The sequence below is a fragment of the Serinus canaria genome, chromosome 5 (assembly GCF_022539315.1).
Source record: "Serinus canaria isolate serCan28SL12 chromosome 5, serCan2020, whole genome shotgun sequence".
Classification (NCBI taxonomy): Eukaryota; Metazoa; Chordata; class Aves; order Passeriformes; family Fringillidae; genus Serinus; species Serinus canaria.
The window spans coordinates 24,757,916-24,779,135 of record NC_066319.1 but is presented as its reverse complement, the minus strand read 5'-3'; the positions used below and the strand labels follow the sequence as shown (position 1 = coordinate 24,779,135).

The 21,220-nt window shown below is 45.9% G+C and overlaps 1 long non-coding RNA gene across 2 annotated transcripts; it reads left to right on the top strand.

Moving 5' to 3' along the window:
- Positions 1-3,078: 3,078 nt before the first annotated feature.
- On the top strand, positions 3,079-9,881 carry LOC127059683 (uncharacterized). 2 transcript variants are annotated; one of them, XR_007777700.1, is made up of 4 exons: positions 3,079-3,389; positions 7,936-7,991; positions 9,295-9,402; positions 9,502-9,881. It is a non-coding gene; the product is annotated as an uncharacterized LOC127059683 (long non-coding RNA). The 2 variants fall into 2 exon arrangements; XR_007777699.1 differs by lacking the exon at positions 7,936-7,991.
- The last annotated feature ends 11,339 nt before the right edge of the window (positions 9,882-21,220 follow it).

Here is a 21,220-nt window from a genome sequence, read left to right as displayed (position 1 = left end):
ATATCCTTGTTCTTTAAAACCAGTAAAAACACGGGTGTGCACACTGAGTCCATGAATATGGCTGCCAGGGATCATGTCTTCTCATTCAGAAAGGTCATCTTAAGCCACAATAATAGGGGCAACATGAGGCATGCAAGCCTGGCCACAGCATGGAATCTGTTGAGTACATGTGGCCCTTCCTGAAGGGTTCCTGTCTCCCACAGGCCACTAGTGGGAAAGCTGCACCTGCCTGTTATCCTGCTCCCCTCTGTGCATTCTCACAGCCCAGGCTGGTGCTCAGCTCTAGCTCTGTCAGGAGCAGGCAGGCTTTTGGAGCTGTTCAAACAAGCCACTAATTACACAGGCCATTCAAAATGGAGAATTTGCTGAGAATTTGCTTATGCAACCCACAGTTCCCATGAAAGGAAAGTTCTGGTTTTCTTAAACTGGTGCCTGTCCTGCAAAGGCACCATGCAAGAGTTATCAGCCTGCCAGGCTGAGTGGAGGACCTGAATCAAAATTGGGGTTTTCCAGCCATGAACAAGACAGACACATGGATGGATCAAACTGGAGGAATGTGAACACACATCTATTAAGCCTAGGTTGAATGGTGCAAACTAGGTTGAATGAGCCTTGTTAGTGACTAAGATATTACTAAATGAGGCATGCAGAACCTTTTCTTCCTTTTTTAGCAGTCTAAAACACTACATCTTCATTTGGATCAAGAGAACTGAGACGAAATGTCACCTCTCTATGAGAAACTGTGCCTTCCTCTACACTTCCAGCAACAGCAAAGCAAACAGTGTTTAACATTTGTTGCTAAATCCTATTGTAGTGTCATTTATTCTTTTCTCTGGGAATGCACTGGCCTTCTCTGCCCTTCCACAGTGCAAGCTCACTCTGGTACCAAAGGCACCAGTGCTGCTGCAGGCTCTTCATCAGCAGTTTTGCACCCTGACACCTCATTTCTTATGAGAAAGGCTCAATGTGATGACACCATAGAAATGCAGCAGTCTCACACTGGGAGCCCAGGGTGTCTCGAATGCAGGTTTTCCTGCAGTGCTGTACAATGCTCTACAAAAGCCAAGCATAGGCACTGTCTTGGTGCATCACCACTGAGAACTCTTGGGGTGGGTGAATGGTCAATACCACATACAAGAAAAGGGTTTTTTTTTCAGATCATTTTTCCCGTATCTCACTTAGCAAATCCAGTTAAGACTTGAAACACTTCCATCAACAGCTATCTCAGAAAGTTTATGCCTCCCCACACAGGCCAAGGAAGTTTATAGCTTGCTCTGAAAAAAGTTTATGAGAATAGACAAAAATTCTTCATTTGTCACAGACAGTTCGCAAACAAAATAATTGATTTTTAGGCATGTGTGGTGTGAAGTGAGATTCCTGCTCAGCCAGAGCAGTACCACAGCCAACCTCTGGAGTGTTCCTTTGAACAGCTCTGAAATTCCCAGAGCCACAGCCTGAAACCAGCACTTCAGTGTGTGACCTTTGCTGGTTACAGCAGAGTTAGGCATTGGGCCACTCTCATGCAAGTTCCGCGAAACCTCAACCCATTGCTAAACTTCCATATTGATATATTTTCTGATTCCAGTGGTGCATAAAAGAAACAAACTTCAGAAAGCCCCACTCTGGATTTTCCCTTGCTCTCTTGTGAATCTTAAATCCATGGTGTTATTTGTTAGTATTGCCCATTCTCTCACGCAGGTTCTGTTGGGTGTTCAGGAAGCGCTGCTCACCTTCCAATTGCTGATGTACTCAAAGCCCAGAATGAAGTAGCTGAAGACAAACTTCAGCCTGCTTCCTTTGCCTGGTTTCCATCTCAGTGACATATTTCTTCTTTTTTTCCCTCATTGTCTGTACATGGCAGGAAGTGATCACTTTACATTTTGTTCCAATTCACCTGGGACAGCACCTGCGGTGCTTCTTCATCAGTTTAACATTGAAGAAGGATAGCTCTTATCCTTCTCCCCACTCTGTGCTTTTGCAGGTGCATTGCCTATTTCTGCCTGCAAAAACACTCCTGATGCCAGTGTGCTCACTCAGAGGAAGACTCCTCTTTGCAAGGGATCCTTTGGGATTGTAACCTCTGTGTAAGCATCTTGTCCTTCAGCAGCAACCGATAGCCGCATCTTTGTGTCCTGATGACTCTGAGTAGCCAGGTTAGCCCTTGGAAACCTGAGTTTCCAAGGTAAACATGCTGGGGCTGAGGCCAGTAAATGCCTTTGTTACCACCTCATCCTCCCTGCAATGTCAGATCTTGCCACAGCTTTCAGTACTATTAGTGTTTAATGACTTGAGAAAATGGGGACGGGGAAAGCAAAGAAGTCCTTTCTTCACCCTTTCCGCCTCTCTTTGATCTCTTTCCTCACCTTTCTGTTGAGCCTCACCCTTTCCTGCAGGAATATCTCAGGTAGTGACAGTCTTTGCCCCACTTGGGCTGCAGTGGTGTGTGGGATATGCAGCTGGCTTCCTCTGGGCACTGGCTCATTGCAGCTCAGGGACATTTGGGAGAAAATATCCCTGGAAAGCCACATGGGGTGGCAGAGCAGAGGGCTTAAACAGCACAAAAGAAAGATGTTGTTCGCTCATGATGGAGCCTCTGTGAGCACCAAGGGTGGCTTGTCCTTTCCTGTCTGCCAAGGTCCCTGTGGGACACAGCAGAGCTGAAGAACTGTTCACTTCGGCTATTTTGGGAGTAAATAGCAAAATAGTGATGAGCAAAAAAAAAAAAAAATCTATTTAAGGTTTGCAGAAGTTTCTATGTTTTCTAACTCTCCTCTTTGGAAAAAAAAAAACCTATGAAAACCTTCTCACTGTCTATGTCTTTGTTAAAAAACTGCCTTTGACTAGTGTCCAAACAGCAACCCACAAAGAGAACAGTTCAATGTTAGTGAGTGAGTGCAGAGGGCCAGGATTACTGCTGAATGCATGATTTGTGGTTATTACCCACGCCTACTTATATTGTCTCACAGTTTACCAGATGTCTTTGTTTCTTAATTTTCCACATACAAAACTGGACAACCAAGATTAAAAATCCTGGATCCCTCTTTCCAGCTCTTTTCAGTGGAAAGCTTCCTTCTCAGGCCCATGTTTCATCCAGGCAGAGCACTCCTATCCCTCCCTGTCCAAGGCAGTGGCAGAGCACCCTCCTATTGCTGGCCTGGAGGCATGCAGATCCTCCTGCCTTGGGGTGTCAGCCATATGCTGGAGTGGGCCCATTTGGTGTGTGGGTATTGCAGCAGGGCAGGATTTCTCCATATGAACCTAAACTGCAGTAGGAATGGAGCTGGAATTTCTCCCGGAGTTTTCTCAGCCTTCTGATGAGCTCTAATTGCTCCCAAAAGGCATTGGTGCTTTGGAGACACAGTCGCGGGCAGCTACTCGTGCTTTTCTTTGTAAGTATTTTCTCTCAAAATGTCTGATGTTTGCTGCTTAAGTTGTCTGTTTGTGGTGCTCAGCTGCTTTCATCACGTGGTGTTGTTTCTGTTTCCTGAGTGGAGAAAGGGGCCAGCTTTTGAGCAGGTTTTCAAAGCTAGAAATTGACTTATACGACGATTTACATCCACAGTTTCAGTGCTGGGAAGGTGCTCGCTAGCAGAACTCTATCACAGCACCCTTTCCAAACTTTGCAAGGTCTCAGTGCCAAATCAAACCAAAAATCACCTTTATTTTTTGCATCCTTTTCCAGTTAGAAAAGGTGAGGTTTGTTCCCCTCTATGGATTTTGCAGTGTGATTCCCCTCGAGCAGACAGGGAGTGTCTCCCCACCCTAGTTTTCCCGACTGCCAGTTCTTCACCCCTGGCTTTGCCATTCCCTTCTCCTCCAAAAAATGCCTGTGATACGAGTCTCCCCCTTTTCCTCTCCCTACACCAGCCAGCCTTCCCACCCTGAAAGGTCAGGCTCTCTGAAGGCAGGTGCTCGGAGGGAGCACAGCGGCGCAGGCCGCGAGGGACAGGAAGCCTTTTACTCTAATTAGTCTTTGCAGAAGTTTGGCATTTCTCCGTGGAGCTGTTTCCCCACTGATGAGGAGCACGTATCCAGCTCTTCCTTCTCACCTCGCACGTCCGAGCCTCCCGCCGTCTCCTGCTGGGCTGCGGGGCTTCAGTCGTGGATCACGTTGCTTGGAGGAAGCAGGCAGGGGATATGTGAGGAGATAAACACTGTTTTCTGGTGCTGGGAGGGATTTCTTTCAACTCAGCCACGTTCACGACCTGAACCTGGATCATTTTTGCTACTCGCTCCCACTCGGCTCCTCCCTGCTGGCCCGGACTCGCCAGGCTTTTGTCTGGTTAATCAGTACAACCCCTTCCAGGGCTTCCTGGGGGTCTTTGGCCACTGGGTTATGAAGACCCATGAGTTCATTGTTTAAATTAAGTTCTTCTATATGGAAACACCACTGGTTTCCCATATGGTCTTGGCAAAGCCACCATCCGCTCCCCACCTAAATTAAATTTCACTAATTGAATTAGTTACCATTTTATCAGCTGCCGCTTTGCAGTAGTTTGTGAACCCCCAGGGGCTCAGGCCACGCTCAGTCAAGAGCTTCCCCACCTCACTCTCTCATTTATCATCGTGACAATGCACAGCCCTGGGAGAAGCAGGGGGGTGGAGAGTACTGTGCTCTTCCCAAGCATCCCAGCCATCTCCGAGCATCCTAATGATTGACCTCTGTAAGTGAAGCAGCCCTGTGCTGACCCCGGACTGCTGAAAGGAAGCATTCTCCCCTTTGTAAAAATCCCCCTGTGGTGGTGGCGCGGGCCGGGCTGAATGCAGAAATGTCAGAAGGGAAGCCCCGCACGCAGGCAGTGGCGCCCTGGGACATTGCAGCTTCCATATGCCAGGGGACTAATAGCGACAGGCCCGGGCTCAGGGGACAATGCCTTCACGCTGCCCCGCTGGCGAGAAAGGAGAGGGACACGTGGAAAGGGACAGCCTGAAGTGGGTCTGCCAGCGTCTGGCAGTGGAGCGTGGAGTGTGAAGCGTGTCACCTGCTCCAGCCCCGCCTTCCCTCAGCAGGCACCAGGGCTCGGCTATTGTTGTATCCCAGCAGGATGCTGGGACGCAGCGCCAGAGCGGGGCGGTGGGTGCCCAGCACTGCCACAGGTGCTTCTGGCTGCTGGACTGCGCCCACTGCTCAGGGCTGTGGCTGTATGCAGGTGCCGATGGCCATCTGGAAAACTATTGGCTCTCGTGTTACAGCTTGGGGGGCTAGGGAAGTGTAAGAGGCACAGGAGCATCCTCACCCCATGCTTCCTGACCCCCTGTCACTGCACTATCATCTCCTTTCTGTGGGGAAGGAGAGGGATGCACAGAAGCATCAGACAGGCTGGGGCTGGACTCAAACCTCCAGGAAATGCTTTCTAGGAACACGTCAGCACTGCATAATCTTAGTGGTGTGGAAATGCCTCGGTGATGGAAACCAGAGATGGTAAGCCCAGCAGGGATATGCAGGCCTAGCAAAATGAGCTTAGCAACCCCACCAGTTTGTATTTAGACCCCTTGCTGCAGGTAGACCCCTTCAGGTGCTGCCAGAGCTCAATTTGCTCTGCAGATAAGGCAGAGACCATTGGTAGTGACGATCAAGTTCAGTATTTGCAGGATGCTCCCGAATAAGACCCATCGACATCTGCAGCCAAACTCCACCACTTCCAAGAATATGTGTCAGAGTGACCTGGTTTTCCTCTGTGGATCTGTGATGCAGAAGAATCTTTGATGTCCCTATACAGAGGGAAACCACACCTGAGAATGAAGCTGTGCTACTGCAGTTTGGAGCAGGGACAGCACGTTTCTGTCCACAGCCACTCACACACTTTGCCTTTCTGAGGCACTTGAAAACAAAACAAACAAACAAAAATCTGGTAAAAAAGGATCGAAGCTGAATGTGCATTTCATTGAAGTCTGGCTTACACCCAACATATCACACGTCCTTGATAAAATGCCGACTTGTTTCAGAAACTCCAAAATGGTGTTTGAATATCTGAGGAAAAACAGTCTCAGGAGTATTCACTAGTCTTTCATGATCAGCAATGGGTTGATGCTCAAATTTATAACTAGTCACTGATTTATAGTCCATGACCAATTTAAACTTTTCCTCATAAATCATCAAAAAATAAACAGAGGTCACAGCAACAAATGAGTCAGAAAGTATCAAGAACAGATTTCTTGGATGGTAAGTGGGATTTATTCAAGTTGATTACCAGTTTCACCTTTTTGATTCATGTTGCAGGTTTTCATCTGGTTTTCTGTTACTTCATATCTATTGGCTTCCATTTTTACCTCTGCAAATAGACTGTAACAAAGATCAGTATCGATTTTCAAATCAGACAATGATTGCATTAGAGAGGTTATGAAATAATGAACATAAGCTGTGAAAATGTCTGCAAAGTCTGACACCCATCAAAGTACTACAAAAGCAGTGGGTCTGAAACCTCAGCATGGCTCAGAGGTTTGGATCTATGTCAGTGGTGGTGATAGCAATATGGAAGTGTCCAAGCTGGTGAGTGATTTAAAGCAACAGCTGCAGCACCAGGATGAAGAAGAGGGTGTTGGGCCAGTGGTGGGAGCAGGAAGATGGGGTGGAGGAAACAGGCACCTGGGGAGGGACACCTGGCTGTGGGGTGTTGAGCAGGGATGGCTGGGACAAGAAGCAATAAGGGGAGAAGGTGTGGGATGTGTTCTCTGGGTGGCACTGGGGTGTTTAACCAGCCTGCCTCACCTGACACTGTTGTGAGGCATGGATGGAGATGGCCTGTGACTCCACCACCCTGGCGCCCTCTGATGCAAGAAGTTTAAATGTGGCAGAACTTGGGTGTCATCTCTGGACACACCAGATGCATTGTTACAGGCCTGCCCCACACCTCTGCTCTCTCCCTGTCCATGCAGAGCTGTTGTTGAACAATCCCCAAAATATTTACTTTGCTTTTGGAAGACAATGGAAATTTAGTCCAGAGCTTTACCTCATCACTACTGGGACATTTGTGGGCAGCAGTGTTTCCAGCACCATTTTGGTTCTTCTGTCTGGCTCCTCCTCTACCAGAGGCATCTGGCTAGGCAGCAGTACTATTTCCCCCCCTGATTTCTTTGAACCCATTTCCTCCTGTACTTCTCTGAACACTTCATTCACATATTCTTCTGAATTTGCATCAGCCAAAACATTAGTCATTGAAGCATCCTCTCCTCCACACTGAACAAAAACTCTCCTTTCCTCAGAGGAGCCCTGAGGAGCCAGGGGCTCTGCATGGGATCACATTTCCTCTCCATGTGGTTCTGGCTGCGGGGCACCTCCAGGAGAGAGGACAGATTTGCCAGCACCCATCCGCTAGCTCCATCTAGTGAAAAGACTACAGTGACACCCATCAGCCTGGGAATGTGGGGCCACCTCCCCAGACTTCCCCAGGCCTCTGGCAGGATCACCCAGGCTTCTTCCAATCCCCAGGTGGGTTGCACTGGGGAATGTGAAGGTGGCTTGAAACCTGTGGGCACAGAGCCACTGTGGCTGCGGCCACAGCAGGACAGGGAGGGGTGTGGGAGCAGGACAAGGCATGGTATGTTGACTCCATGGGTTCCATGGTTTCCCTGCTGAGTGAGGACTGAGCAGAAACATTTCCTACTGGTCTGGGAGCCAGAGTGTTCCTTCTCCCAGGACGGTGAATTTACAGTGTGGCTGCAGAGTGAATCTGGTTTTTACACACACCTGCTTTCAACTGCCAATGTTCTCATGTGTCTTAACATCACATTTCTGTGACTACCAGCATCATCTACTGCCTGCCAGACATAGATGCCAGCACTAAGAACTTCATTCTTCCCCTAGACTGGCTGTTGAGGACAGAGAGATGGATGCAGTGAAACTAAGTTTGCACCATCTGCAAGAGAAAAATTGTGCTTTAGCTTAAGTCTCTTAATGTCTGCACAGCTTAAACAGTGTCCTGGTTCTTTTTACAGCAGGCCCAACACAGACCACCACCGTGCAGAGCTGCATCATCCCCTGGGGGATAAAGGTGCTTTTGTGCTGTCCAGAGCTGACAGTTTTTCCTTTTCCATCACCAGCACTCTTGGTTCATCTTTTGGCAAGCCATGCCCCACACAGTTACCTGTTTCTCTAAGCCTGTTGGGATGATGCCTTAGCTTTGTCTGCTCCCTTGGCTGCCAAACCCTTTGGCTTCAACCAGATTGTTTTTCCAAACTCTAGCTGAAGTGCATGAGCTTTAAGGTGATCTAACAGATCACAGTAATTTAAAATTCTGCAATAGCATGACAATTCTGAGCTTAAGATTTCAGACTGGGACTCCTGGCCTGTTCTTGGCTGCTGCTGTTGAACAAGATTAGTGGAAGTAGGGATTCACCTGGCATTTCCTTTGTTCTCTTTGCTGTAACTCTTTGCTTTAGTCAGTGGATTCCCTCAGTGACCAAGATTAAAGTTATTTTTATAGTCTTCATTTCTGCCACCTCACAGTTGAATTAATCACTTTCATGGGAACAACACCCTGAAACATCGTAATCAGGGAAAGAAATGGGAATAATTATAGATAAACTTCTTGGTATGATGACTTAATATGGCAATTTGGCAAAAAAATTAAAAGGCCTGTACTGTTCTCATGCTGTGCAAAAGGGGAAATCAGGGTGTGTCAGGAGGTCACTGAGAGGATGCACTTCTCTGGTGGGAACCACAATGGCTTACTGGGTCTGGCTCTGCTAGCCATGCTTGGAGACTGAAGGAGGCTGAGAAATTACAGATGTGCCAGATAAGACCTAAAAGAACAAAAAACCTGCAATATTTTTACTCCTTCCTTTAGCTTAACAAGCTGTTATCCTCCTTGAAGATGGTTGAAAGTGATTTTGTTTTTGCCTATAAAAACCTAGATCAAAAGGAACTATCTGATATAATTGAATTCATTTAGTCAATGAGACTAATACTCTCAGCTGGCTGGAGGTTTGGGAATCTAAATCTGGAATAAAGGTTACATTTTTAAGAATAAACATAACAATCCACTTCATTTGAGCAATCTGGGGAACTGCAGTGTTATTCATAGATTACATTCCTCTCTGCAATAGAAAAAGGATCATTAATCATTCTTGGTTTTTTAAGAGCAACATTGTAGTAATTCCTATTTCCCTTCCAGGCAAAAGCAAATTATTTATGTAAGTTTTGAAAATTATTTTGTGCTTGGTGCTTCTCTCTGTGACTCACAAAGTTTCTTGTGTTTCTCTATATTTTGTTTCATTCCCTCTCAAACAAAAATATTGGGTTGAACCTTTCAGCAGTCTGCAGGTTAAACAGTGAAGGATATTTTTCACCCTCAGGCCTTTTCGTGGTTTAGCAAAGATGAAGCCTTGTGTAAAACTGGCCAGTGGCAGCCTCTCTCTCCCATTCCCTCTGCTTGGAGCACATATTCAGCACCATATCATGAGGTAAAATAATGGCAAAAAGTCAATTTTGTCTAACCATATTAGGTCTTCCACTAGAAGGAGAAAAACTATAGTCTAATGTCCTGTTTCTGTATTGTTCAGGTTCTTCAACATTGAAACTTCATTTTTGACTCTAACCCTGCAGTGTCTCTCCTGTCTGGCAGCCTGATGGAGATTTAAGGAAATGTGGTGCATACCCTTGCAGTAATAAAAGCATTGCAAGAATGGGAAGATTCCAGGAATAGCAAATGTGGTATTACTCAATAAACATTAAGTAACAAACAACCCCTCAAGCCATGAAAGAAAGAAAACGCTAATTGACCTTTTTGGTACAAAATGATTAAGAAAAGTGTGTTTGATTTGAAGACGTTTGATGTTCCTCTCCACTGTGAATGCTGGATTTATATACCGGAATGTCTAAGGCTCAAACTGGAATGAGGGGAAGCAAGAGAGGGGTTTTCCTCTGTGCATACTATAAAGGAGAGAAGTCAAGTGTCTTTGCATTGTGCAACACATGATTTCTGTAACTTAATCAAAATGTGTGTGCAGGGTAGGGGGTGGGGGGGAGAGTTAGATTGTGTTGATAGGGCATTGCTTCGAGAAATTCCAGTTCCTGAAGCTCTTAACAAAAGAATTCACTATGAGGAGGGGGAAGGGTTGGCAATGAAGGCCTTTTTTTCTCAAGAACTCCCATTTGGAACATATTATGCTCTTGCAACATGGGATGGATAAACACTGTATTAATGATTAGATGGAGACCAAGAGCTGAATTTGTTTGCGTTTGATAAAGCAGTTGTTCTCTTGGCCATATGTCTTTACTCGGGGGAAGAAATAGCAGTTAAGGGAAAGCACGTCTCTTTGTGAGAATTAACTGGGACTTTGTGCAAAGGATGAACAGTCACTTGAACTTGCCTAAAGCCACTGACATTTTACCTCTGTGCAAGTTTCACTTTCAGAAACCAGCTGTCAAGTTATCAGGCTGAGAGATGATCGTTTCAATCTGCTAGGTTTCTGGTGATATGCATGGCAAGCATCACAGGACTGACATGAACTGGAATCCAATGCATTGCAAGCAAAAGGAAAAATAAACCCTACACATTTATAAGCAGGTAAATATAGAAGTGAAGCCTTGCACCTGGGCTGATGTGAAGGTGCACAGAAGCATCCAAATTTGCCTTATGTAGAAACTCCAGCATGTTCTTCTGGATCTTTTTCCTAAACCTACCGTTTAATTTTTAAGCCACAGTCCTCAAGTTTTCAGGTATTTTTCCCAGGTGCAAAAGAGCAGGGTCTCCATGGGCACCGTGGGCTGAGGGCAGGCAGCAGGGCCTGGCACAGCAACCCCTCTTACAGAGGCACACCACGAGAGAGCACACAGTAGCTAAAGGCTGTCCCTGGTAATGCTGCTGTATGTATGAGGAGTCTATGAAATGCTTTTCCCTACTGTTCCTTTAATGTGGAGCCTGGCAGCCTCAGGATCCAGGATCCAGTGAAGCATGGCCACACTCCATAAACTGTAGACTTTCAAACTTAATTGGACCTCATAGATGATCCATCTACGCTTTGGAATTTTTATTAAAACCCTCATGCGTTTTAATGCAGTTGTTTGTTGTTATTAGCAACAGAGCTGCTATTTCCAAGTGTAGAGGGAAATTTTCAGCTGGTCTGATACTTGTTTTCTCCTGCTAAACAAGTGGACAAGCCAATGGTCACAATGGACCAGGAGACAGGCTCTGATGTGGAAGTGGGACAAAGCAGTGCCTGAATTACAATGGGGAGTGGCTGGTGTCCCACACAACAGCTTCCTCACTGATCATCTGCACCAGGGAAGCTGCTCCACAGCATCATTTTCAGCCTCCTTAGCACTAGGCTGCGGGGTATTTACAGCCCTACACATGCTCTTTACATTTGTTTTTGTAAGGGATTTAACAAGCTCAGTAGAATCATTTAGTATTATTTAGCTTCAGGTAAAATAGAACAGTATTAAACTCATGTATGTCACTCAGAAGTACTGTTAGAAGGTGAGGTAATATTATCTACCCTTCCACTATATGTCTTCTCTCATGTGTGTGAAGGTATCACTGTGGCTGTAGATAAGAGTGTTGCTGTGCAAGAGTCTCGACTGCATTTGTTTCTGGCTGGCAAGCAGCATCCCTTTTCTCTCCTTAGTTGCTCTGATCAAATAAATGTCTGACCAGATTTTCTTTCCTTAGTGCTGTTGCAAGCTGCCCATGAGCTGACAAACTAAAAAGTTTAAATCTGGGTGGAGGGGTGGAGCATCTCCTGAAGCTGCAGCATGGTGGAGTGGAGCTGGCAGCTCAGTTGAGAAGCTTGTCCAAGAGTGTCACAGCTGTGACAACTTGTTTAACTATATTCACGACCACAGATTAGGATCCAGGAAAGGACTGGTATATTTGAGTTCAAAAAATGACTGGACATGGCACTTAGTGCCCCAGTGTAGTTGACAAGGTGGTGATCAGTTGAAAGCTGGACTTGATGATCTTAGAGGTCTTTTCCAACCTAAATATTCTGTGATATGAGCATTAACAACTATGGTGCACTGGCTTCCCAGGGTTAGCCCTTTTCTGGAAAATTTTGCAAGAGTGCCATTAGGGAGATATTCCTAGTTACTTCAGTCCTGATCTGACTGCCCAGGAGCTCATGACTCTCCTAGCACAGAGAGATGCATATCAGGTTCCTAGAATGGCAGTGACATCTTCATTATGGAGTGCTGGGGACAGAGGTGTGTGAATCACTAACATCAGGGGACAGCCCCAGTCCTCATCTCTGTTGGGGACCTCAGCAATCTTGGAAAGACAGAGTTCACCTAGGGTGAAGAGCAGTATTCTTTATTTTTCTTAGTGAAATGCACAGCAAAGTGTAACATATGGGGATGTGTGAAAGGCTGGCAAGAGCTCTTATCTGCAGAGTAGCACCTAGTGGTTCTGCTGAGGTGGATTTATTGCTGTCAGTTCTCCTCAGCTGATACCAGCACTCTGGACATGGGAACACTCTTTTGTGGTGCCATTATCTTTGAGTTCCTGAAATAATTTTTGTGACTGAGATGCTGCAGAGACCTTTTGTTGTCCTATCCAATTCCCAATAACAATGTGTAAACAAATACCATTCCTGTAAATTAGCATTTAATTAGATTAGCGGAAGGAGTTCAGTGAGATGTAGCCTAGAAACAAGATTTCACAGAGAGGTTTCTGTGGCTTCACGTCCTGAGCACATCTGGCTCTGCAAGCAGGATGCTGAGCCTGTTGGGAAGACTGTGCCAGACATTTGCTGAGTGCCAGCACCACCCAGAGGGTCCCAGCAAAGGGGTCCAGTCCCAGCTGCGCTATGTGGGGACTGCCCATCTGCAGGCTGCTTGTTGGGAACCTCCCCAGACACACACAGTGTTTTTCAGGTACACTTGAGAACCACACCAAGGGGTGCCAGAGGTCTCCTTGCCTTGTAGCTACAGGACTTGCAGTGGCTAATGCAGCTACCTAGACATCCATGCAGCAATGGCTGCCTGTGGCACCTTGGACTTCGGGGTGATATAGATACAGATTACTGCAAATGTTAATTTCAGCATCCTGTGAGGCTTTGTTTGGCTGAGTCCTGCATTCACTCTGATCTTATTCCCCATTCTGGTCTGTTCTGGGTTTGCATTCACCTTGCCTCCATGCCAAGGCTGTCCAGGATTATGCCATGACACCACCTGTCTTTCCCTCACTTGTGATGAAGGTGGAGGGAACTGCCTCCCACACAGGAGATGATTTTTAAAATCAATGTGTTTATGTCCTGGGATGGATATGGAAATGGATACATCAAGTTTCATTGAAGAGGACTCTCGTGTTCACACTGCTTCTGATCCCAAGAAAAAGAGCAAGCAAGAAAGTTGCTTGAACATGCAAAAGACTCAAATACTTCTGTGAAGGACACACCGCAGTTCCTCCATGCATCACCAGTTATTTCCAGAGAGTCCAAATTCTGTGTGCCAATATGGCTTGCCTTTCCCTGTGCTCCTCCCCCCTTCTCTAACACAAAGAAACAAGATGGAGTGCTCATTTCAAGAGTTATTTCCAAACTGTTGTATTTTCTTTCAGGAGGCTCTCAGCAGAAGCAGGGAACAGCCTTCTGTACATGTCAGCATGAACTAGAACACTTCCTAGCTTGACCTGCTTCCAGCAGAGTAAACACAGATGCCAGAAATGTGAGTTAAAAATTGTACTGCGCACACATAAATAATCTTCTAGCTATGGTAGTAGAATAACACAGCTGTGCTTCTCTAGAACTAAAAGAGTCAGACTCTCATGAGGAGATACACTGATTTAACTGACTGCTTCTCAGGTCTTCTGTCTTCCTGAAAGTTATTTTTGTACCATGGAAGATAACACAGTCACCCCTTCTTGGTTTTGGGAGTGCTGGTCTGTAGTGATCTCCCTGGATGTTGTTGGCTGTTGCCCTGTGCAGTGCCCGGGGGTGGTGTTTCCTCCTGGGCTGTGGGTCTGTCCAGTGCTCCTATAGCAGCAGGTGTGGTGGACTCTCTCGGACTTACTTTTTACCTGTGCTCTGACTGGTCCTGAGCTGGATGCAGCCACATACATTGGCCTGTACCCAGCCTCCTGCCAGTTCTGAGTAGGGGTGCTGCACCCCAAAGCCCTCTTGCTTCTGTTAGCAAAAGCTGCAATGGAGCAAAAGCCCCATACCTTGGTTTGCAGAGCAGAAATGCTGTTGCAGCAATGCCAAAATGCTGCCTTCCCTGCGGTGGTAAAGGATGGGCTTTGACCCCTCCTGTCAGGTGCCCAGGCCAGGTTTAGCTCATCTGCCTTCAACTGGGCTGCTTCAAACATTCCTGGTGCTGTTCAAGAGTGAAACAAGGTTCATAAACCAGCTGTGTTTCAGAGAACAGTCTTCCTTTGGCTATGTCTCAGGGACTGGTGAGCTACAGAGCCCAGGGCAACACTTCAACACTGCCTTCCATTGCTGTCCTAAGGATCCTCTGTGGCAGAGGAAGAAGGGGAAGGAGTTCTACAGCTGGCAGTTATTCAGTGCCAGCTGAGTCAGGGCACTGCTTCACTTGCCTCTTATCTTTAAGTTAATCACATTTTATAATTTTTATGGTTAGGAAAAGGAAATAAAACCTTAGAAAACCCTGAACACAATATCCAGGCAAAGACACTCTTCTGGCTGACGTAAATGCAGCTTCTGGTGTTAGTTACATCCAGACTTTGATCTTCCTCTATGTCAGCTCCTTATGTTATCAGAAATAAATATATATTTTGATTTACATCAGTGCAAATAAGAGATACTGTCCAACAATGCTCCATTTGTAGGAATAGTTTGGCCTGCCTCACATTTCAGTTTCTTCCAGAGCCTTCTGGCTGTGGTGGAATTGCAGTGAGTTGATGCTCATCTGTGAAGAGGAGCTCTTTTCTTACAGTCACATTTGCCAAATCATAACACAATAAATGATCCCTGAGTTTCAGCATGACAGGGGAAATTCCCCCAAGTTTCCTTTACTATTCTAACAGAAGGCAGTCTCATAGATTTTCACAGTTTTGGAGAAGCTTAGAAGAAAAGAATTTATGAGGGAGGAGAGAACTCACGAGATGTCAAAATATTTCTTGTTGCTGTTTCCAGAACTCCTGGGATTTCCCTGCTGGTGAAAGACTCTGATGCTTCCCCTGCTTCTCATTTCTGTGACTCCCTTAGGGCTGGGCTTGTCAAATCTGCAAGCTGCAGGTAATGCAGATCCAGCAGATCCAGGAGGGACGAGCTCTGGGGGAACAAGCAAAATCGGGAGCTGCTGGAAATAGCCCAACACAGCAGCTACAACTTCTGCTAACAAGCTCAGTCAGGGCAGGAAGGCAGGTGGGACTGTGGCAGCTGCAGCTAATGTGGGAAGTGTAATGCTGCAGCTGCCACAGTCCCACCTGCCTTCCTGCCCTAACTGAGCTCTGCAGTAGCTCTGCTTAAGCTCCTGCTACTGATATCTTCCTGTCCCTGGGTTACAAGGAGTCTGGGCTGCTTCCCTTCCCTCCGTTTCCTTCCCCTGCCTCTTTGCAGCCCCATCAGGTAACTGAAAGGCAAGAGAGGAGCCAGTGCTTTGGCTCAAGGCATTTCTTGATGAGACACAAATCCTGTGGGCACCACCCAAAGGTGACACTCTCACAGGTAAGTATCCTCTCCAGCATGGATCTGGCAGATGGAGCATGCTCACAGCACGTGCATGGAAATTGTACACTGGACAACTGGAAATTCATACTGTGAGTGAAGGTGAAATGCTTGGTGTGTTTCAGAAGAAGAAGCCGATTTCTGTTCTCTTGGATTTGGGTCCCTCGTTCTAGGCAAGAAGATTTCAGTACTAGAGCACCTGGCAGTACTTTGCCACAGATAATGACCTATTTACAGAGGAAAGGAGCTGTGCTCCCTTCTCACTTTTAAACCAGAGAAAAGTTTTCTGTATCATCATAGCAATCTTGCTAAGCTGGGATAATCTATTTTATAGTCAAAATTAATTGATAGTAGCTCTCCAACTATTAGAGGTGCCTTTTCTGTGCTCCCCACCTGTTTATCTGACTCCTGTACTGCAGTCAGTCTCTCTTCAGCACTATTGGCATGAAGAGAAGTTGACTTAACTTGCATTTTTCAGAGTCTTATCTCAGAAGTGGATGTCTTCTTTTTAGCTCAGCCATGATCCTGTCATTTGTTTTGATGAGAAGTGATGTTTTTCAGAGTGGGGGGTTGGCACATGCACTTGGCAGGAGGGAAGTTCCTTTCCTTCCTTTTCTTTCCCCCTTTCTTCCTTGAGTTGAATTTTTTTGTCTCTCTTAAAAATGGCTTTTTGTTTACCCACAATCTTTACTCACATCCTTCTTACAGTTGTAATTCAGCTTTCTTCTTTATGCCTCTTCAATGCTGTGGTTTCCCAAAATATCTGAGCAGAATCTCTGAGTTACAAAGGAAGAGGGAGGCCTTCCTTAGCCCCCCCTTAACATACAATAAATAAAGTGCTGAGGAAATCTTTTATTATCATGAATGAACAGCCACAGCTACTTCAGAATGAAAACCCTAAAGAAATGTTTTCACTTAATGGCAGACCTTTAAGGCTAAGACAAAGTTTTCTGTCCTGGGTCTCCCCAGAGGTTTCTCCCTGAGGCCAGCTGAGTTGCTGTTCACTTCCCAGCCTGCCTTGGGTGGGAACAGATACTGTGGCGGCAGCAGCAGGCAAAAAGGTGAATGAGCTCAGCCCCTTGTCTGCCCAGCCTAAGGGGAGACACAGGCCTCCATCTCCAGGGCTTCGGGTCACAGCCTCTCCTTAATCGCTGCAGTAACACCGACAGGGGGAAAAGGGGGTTTCCTAACGGTGAGCTACATCTGAACTTTACTGCTGTTGGTAGTGGAGCTCACAGTGTTAAACAGGAGAGCTGTACTTGACGCTGTTGTGTTGGTTTTAGTTCAGCTCATTAATCTAACTGAAGCATTGCTGGCTTCAGCCACAGCGAGGATTAAGTGGGGCAGCAAAACAAACGGAAGCCTGAATATCTGCCCAGGTTATCAGCACCTCCCTTCCACCAGCAAACACCCTGGGATTGATCAGTTCGGGGGCTCTAACCCCTACTCTGTTGTCTGACTTTTTTATTACTAAAATTCCTCTTCAGGATTCTATTGTGAGGAATATTGACCAGGCAGGCACAAAATACACAGAAATGAGAATAAATCATTACCTGTGCTGCCAGCCAGAATTGAGGACAGACCAGGGTGGTTTTTCAGTTCATACTGATTATTCCCTTTTTTGCCCTTATGTACAGGATTGACAGTTCCTTGTGACCTGAATAACACCATCTGTAGATAAAGTGCAGGTGCTGCAATTTGCTGAAGGATATTTCTCATTTTTTTAAGCCCAGAGCTCTTGTTTCCTTATCAATGCTCAAAAGCTTTCCTTTTTTCAAATTTATCCTTTTATTTATTGGGAGGTGAGAATTTTTAGAAAGTTTTCTTCTTCTGGATGGCTTAATTCAGATAGGTCATGTTGACCCTGTTCGTGGCTGATCCTCTCTACAGTTCAGCACTGAAGCTCAGATCTTAGGAGGATGTGCTTTTAAAGAAGTGAATCTCAGCTTCTCTCCAAGACCTGTACAGATGTTGCACAAGAAACTGTACTCATACCAGGAGGGTTACACCCATGCAAAATAGACATGAACAATGGGGACAAGAGGCTGCACAATGACCAGGAATAATATCTGTTGACCCTCAGGGTGCAGTTTCCCATTTAGGCTTAATCTGATTGACCATGAGGTGCTGGTGAAAGGGTGGTCCTGCTCTTCCTGCCTGCTCCTACCCATGCATTCCTGGCACCTCCTTTGAACTGGAAGTTGTGGTCCTAGAGGCTACAGAGAGAGCCAACAGAATTTTTTTTTTTTTTTTTTTTTTTGTAAATTACTTTTCTGTAGCGTTAACAAGTAAATCCAAATCACTTCCAGAGCAATACCCCTAGGTACGATGCAGGAGATCAGCAGGTCATCTGGAAACCTAGAGTTGGACTGGATTAAATATAATCAGAAAACAGATTATTCAATACCCACCTTTTACACTACAGCCTCTGGAGAACCACTCCTCTCTCCACCTGTCAATGTAACAACACAAAGCAAGTCCTGCTGGTAGTGAGCACAAGAGCAAGGGATCAGTATCAGCCTTGGTTCTCCGTGCTCACCTGTGCTGCCCATAGCAGTCACCTTGCCTGCACTCCTCATGCTCTGTCTCCCACTGTAGTTCCACCTGCACAAAGCACCAACCAGAAAATGCTCTTGAGGGAACCTGGGATGCTTCCACAAGCTGTTCCTCCTTCAGTCGTGGTGGAAAAAAGAAATATGTGTAATGTTTGATCTCATCCTCTGCAGGTTCCTGGGAGGTGGGATGGCTGTGGGGATGACAGTGGCATCCTGATTCCTCAGACTGGAATATTCCTGCCTGTGATGTGGCATGGTGTGAAAGCAGATTTCTTCCTCATGGATGGCTGCCATCCTGCTCCTCTTGAGGCAGTGTAAAGGGACAATAGCTGCAAGAAAGTCTCTGCAGGTGCAGAGAGCAGAGACTTTATAAAGGTCATGGCCAAGCATGTGCAAGTGCACAGGAGAGCCAAAGCCATGGAAGGGGCTCTGAGCAGAAGTATATTTTCCAAGGAGCCCTGTGTGGGAAGCCCATTTGCAAAGACACGCTGGCAAATGCAACCTTGGAGGTGTATGCATGTCCTGCAAAGAGACATGCATGCTCAGTAACACAGTTTGCAAGTGGCAAAATCCATTGCAGCATCTCCTTGATGTTTCCATGTGTTGTTTTTATGCACTCAGCTGTCCATTTATATTTTTAAAACCCAGCCTCCTCTGTTTCACCTCTGACATGGGTTTCTTCTCAGGTTAATTCCCTCTGGCTTCTAGGAGAGCGGGATGTGACCCCTCCTGACATTTGTTTAGTGAGTTATGCTTGCCTTCCGGAGAACACAAACAAGCTGCTGGACTTCCTCCCTTCAACTTTAGCTCTGGTCCAGCTCCTTGCTGCACTTACCTTGGCCTCACGCCGATACAGCAGAGATTGGCATCAGGCCTCTCAACTTCTGCCTGCAAAAGTGCCTAGGAGATTTAGAGTTTGTGCTCTGTTTTCAAAAAGAACTTATGCCCAACCATATTAAAAGACATGTAAGTATGTAATCCCCTGGATTTCACTCAAAATGAGACTGTCTTTAAGGATCTGGTCTAAATCATTTGAGAAAGTCACTTAGATTTAGGTCTACAGGTAGTGATAGCCTTTCTAAAAATATGCCCTATACTCCAAAGGCACCCTGTCGATGCCAACATTGTCCCTCCTATCCCACCAAGGCCAGCAGGCAATTTGAGGACTATTATGAGAAAAACAGAAATAATTTCCATCTCACAACAGCCAGACCTGAATGTAATCACTGATGAAACTGTAAGCCCTCCTTCACAATAATATTTGGAAACCAAAATGAAGCATCCTCTTTGCTCATGGGAACAGAAATTGTAGTCACATAACAAAGAAATTAGGTAAAAGGAAGTATATTGAGGAACTCAGGAAGTGAAAAGTCTTTCATTGCTATATTCTTGCAAGAGCTCATACAAAGCAACATGATTAGTCGGTTCTTCGGCAGCTTCCTATTTCCATCACCAGACTACTTTAATCTTTATGGTACTGAACATTGTTTTGCTGAAGGCAATCTGGATGAACTTGACGCCTGGCAGTGTCCAGCTGCGTCTCTGTGCACAGGTGTAGTATGGAAGATCTGCTGGGATCAGATTTCAGAGATATCTTTCACACCACTCATCCGCCTCCCTTGCTCTCTTAACTTTTCATCCACCTCAGCCACAGCATCTCTTTGTAACAGTGCTATTTCTTGCATTTTCATTATTGTTCTTCAGTGCTGCTTGACCATAGGAGGAGGAGCTTATTGATGTGTTACATCCCAGCATCCCAGCTTTCAGCCAAGCTGACAACATTAAGGTCAAAATAGTGGACTGTTATTATTGAGCAAATTCCACTTCTAGGACCATTTTGGTGTGTGCATCAGCGGCTGGCCCAACTCACTTTCTCTTCTCTCAAATGGAGAATTTATTTCTTCATCCTTTCTCATGCCCACAGATTCTAGAGGTATAGACTTCTGTACCTTGCCTCCCCTCATGCCCCTGTGGATGACACTGCCTAGACACTTGTGATTTGAGAGTTTTCCTGAGATGGGTGGCTGCAGCCAAAAAGTCCCTGGAGCAGAGCTGAAGAGCAACCACCATAAAAACCATATTTACCTATTTCTTCTCTGGGAGCAGGGGTTCAGTGCCAACAGCACAACATATTACAATAAGGGTTCTCTTTTTTGTCCAAACAACTGTCTGTTTTTATGGTGACTTTTAATGAAAAGTGTTTATCAACATTGCAGTCAGAAGGGTTGGAGGATGTTCTGCTTTCTCTCATGTTATTTATCGTTCCCTTCACTTCAAAAATAAGGATGGAATGAAGGAGAGGAGAACTGGAGTTGCAGGTGAAGAAGACTACAAACTGAAGTGTTTTCAAAGTTTTCTGTTTAACTTTCTTCATCATATTTTTCAAAACATTTGCATATTTCAAATGGAAACACAAATTGAAAAGTGAACACATGCTGGCTCTATGCCAGGCTGCCCCCATGGTAAGGGACCCAGCCTGGCAGTGGCAGCACATCTGCTTCTACACCCACTTCTGTTCTGGGGCCCAGCACATCCCAGCCTGGTTTAATCTGCAGAGGAAAGGTAGCACAGGGCCTTTACACTTTATGGTCACCATCTTGCATAAAGCACCTCCATATCTTGGCCATTCATTTCAGCCAAGCCACTTCTCAGTTATGATGATCTGAGAGAAGGAGGATGTCCTAAATATACAGGACCAGACTCCCATGGGTGTAGGCTCATTTCAGTTGCATTCAAGGCAAGCACGGACAAGGTCTGAGGTGTGTGTGAAGAAGAGAATGAGGAAAACTAGTCTAAAAGCCAAAAGGACATCATAAAAATTACAGTGATTAAAACTAGCTAGGTACAACAGCTGTGTCTGCTTGCAGATTTGCAAACAAGGCACCCTCCATTCTTCAGCACTGCAAACAGAGAGACAATTGAACAACACACACAACCCCCCTCAAAAGTTTTGTAAGGACCTTGCTGTGTCAGAAGAACCATGCTGATGTGAGGGTTCCCTGCTAGCCAGTCACCTGTCTCTGCATCCAGCAGGTCGGGCAGGGGCGGTGGGGACTAACTGGGGCTATTGTGCACACACCTGGGACAGCAGGGGAGAA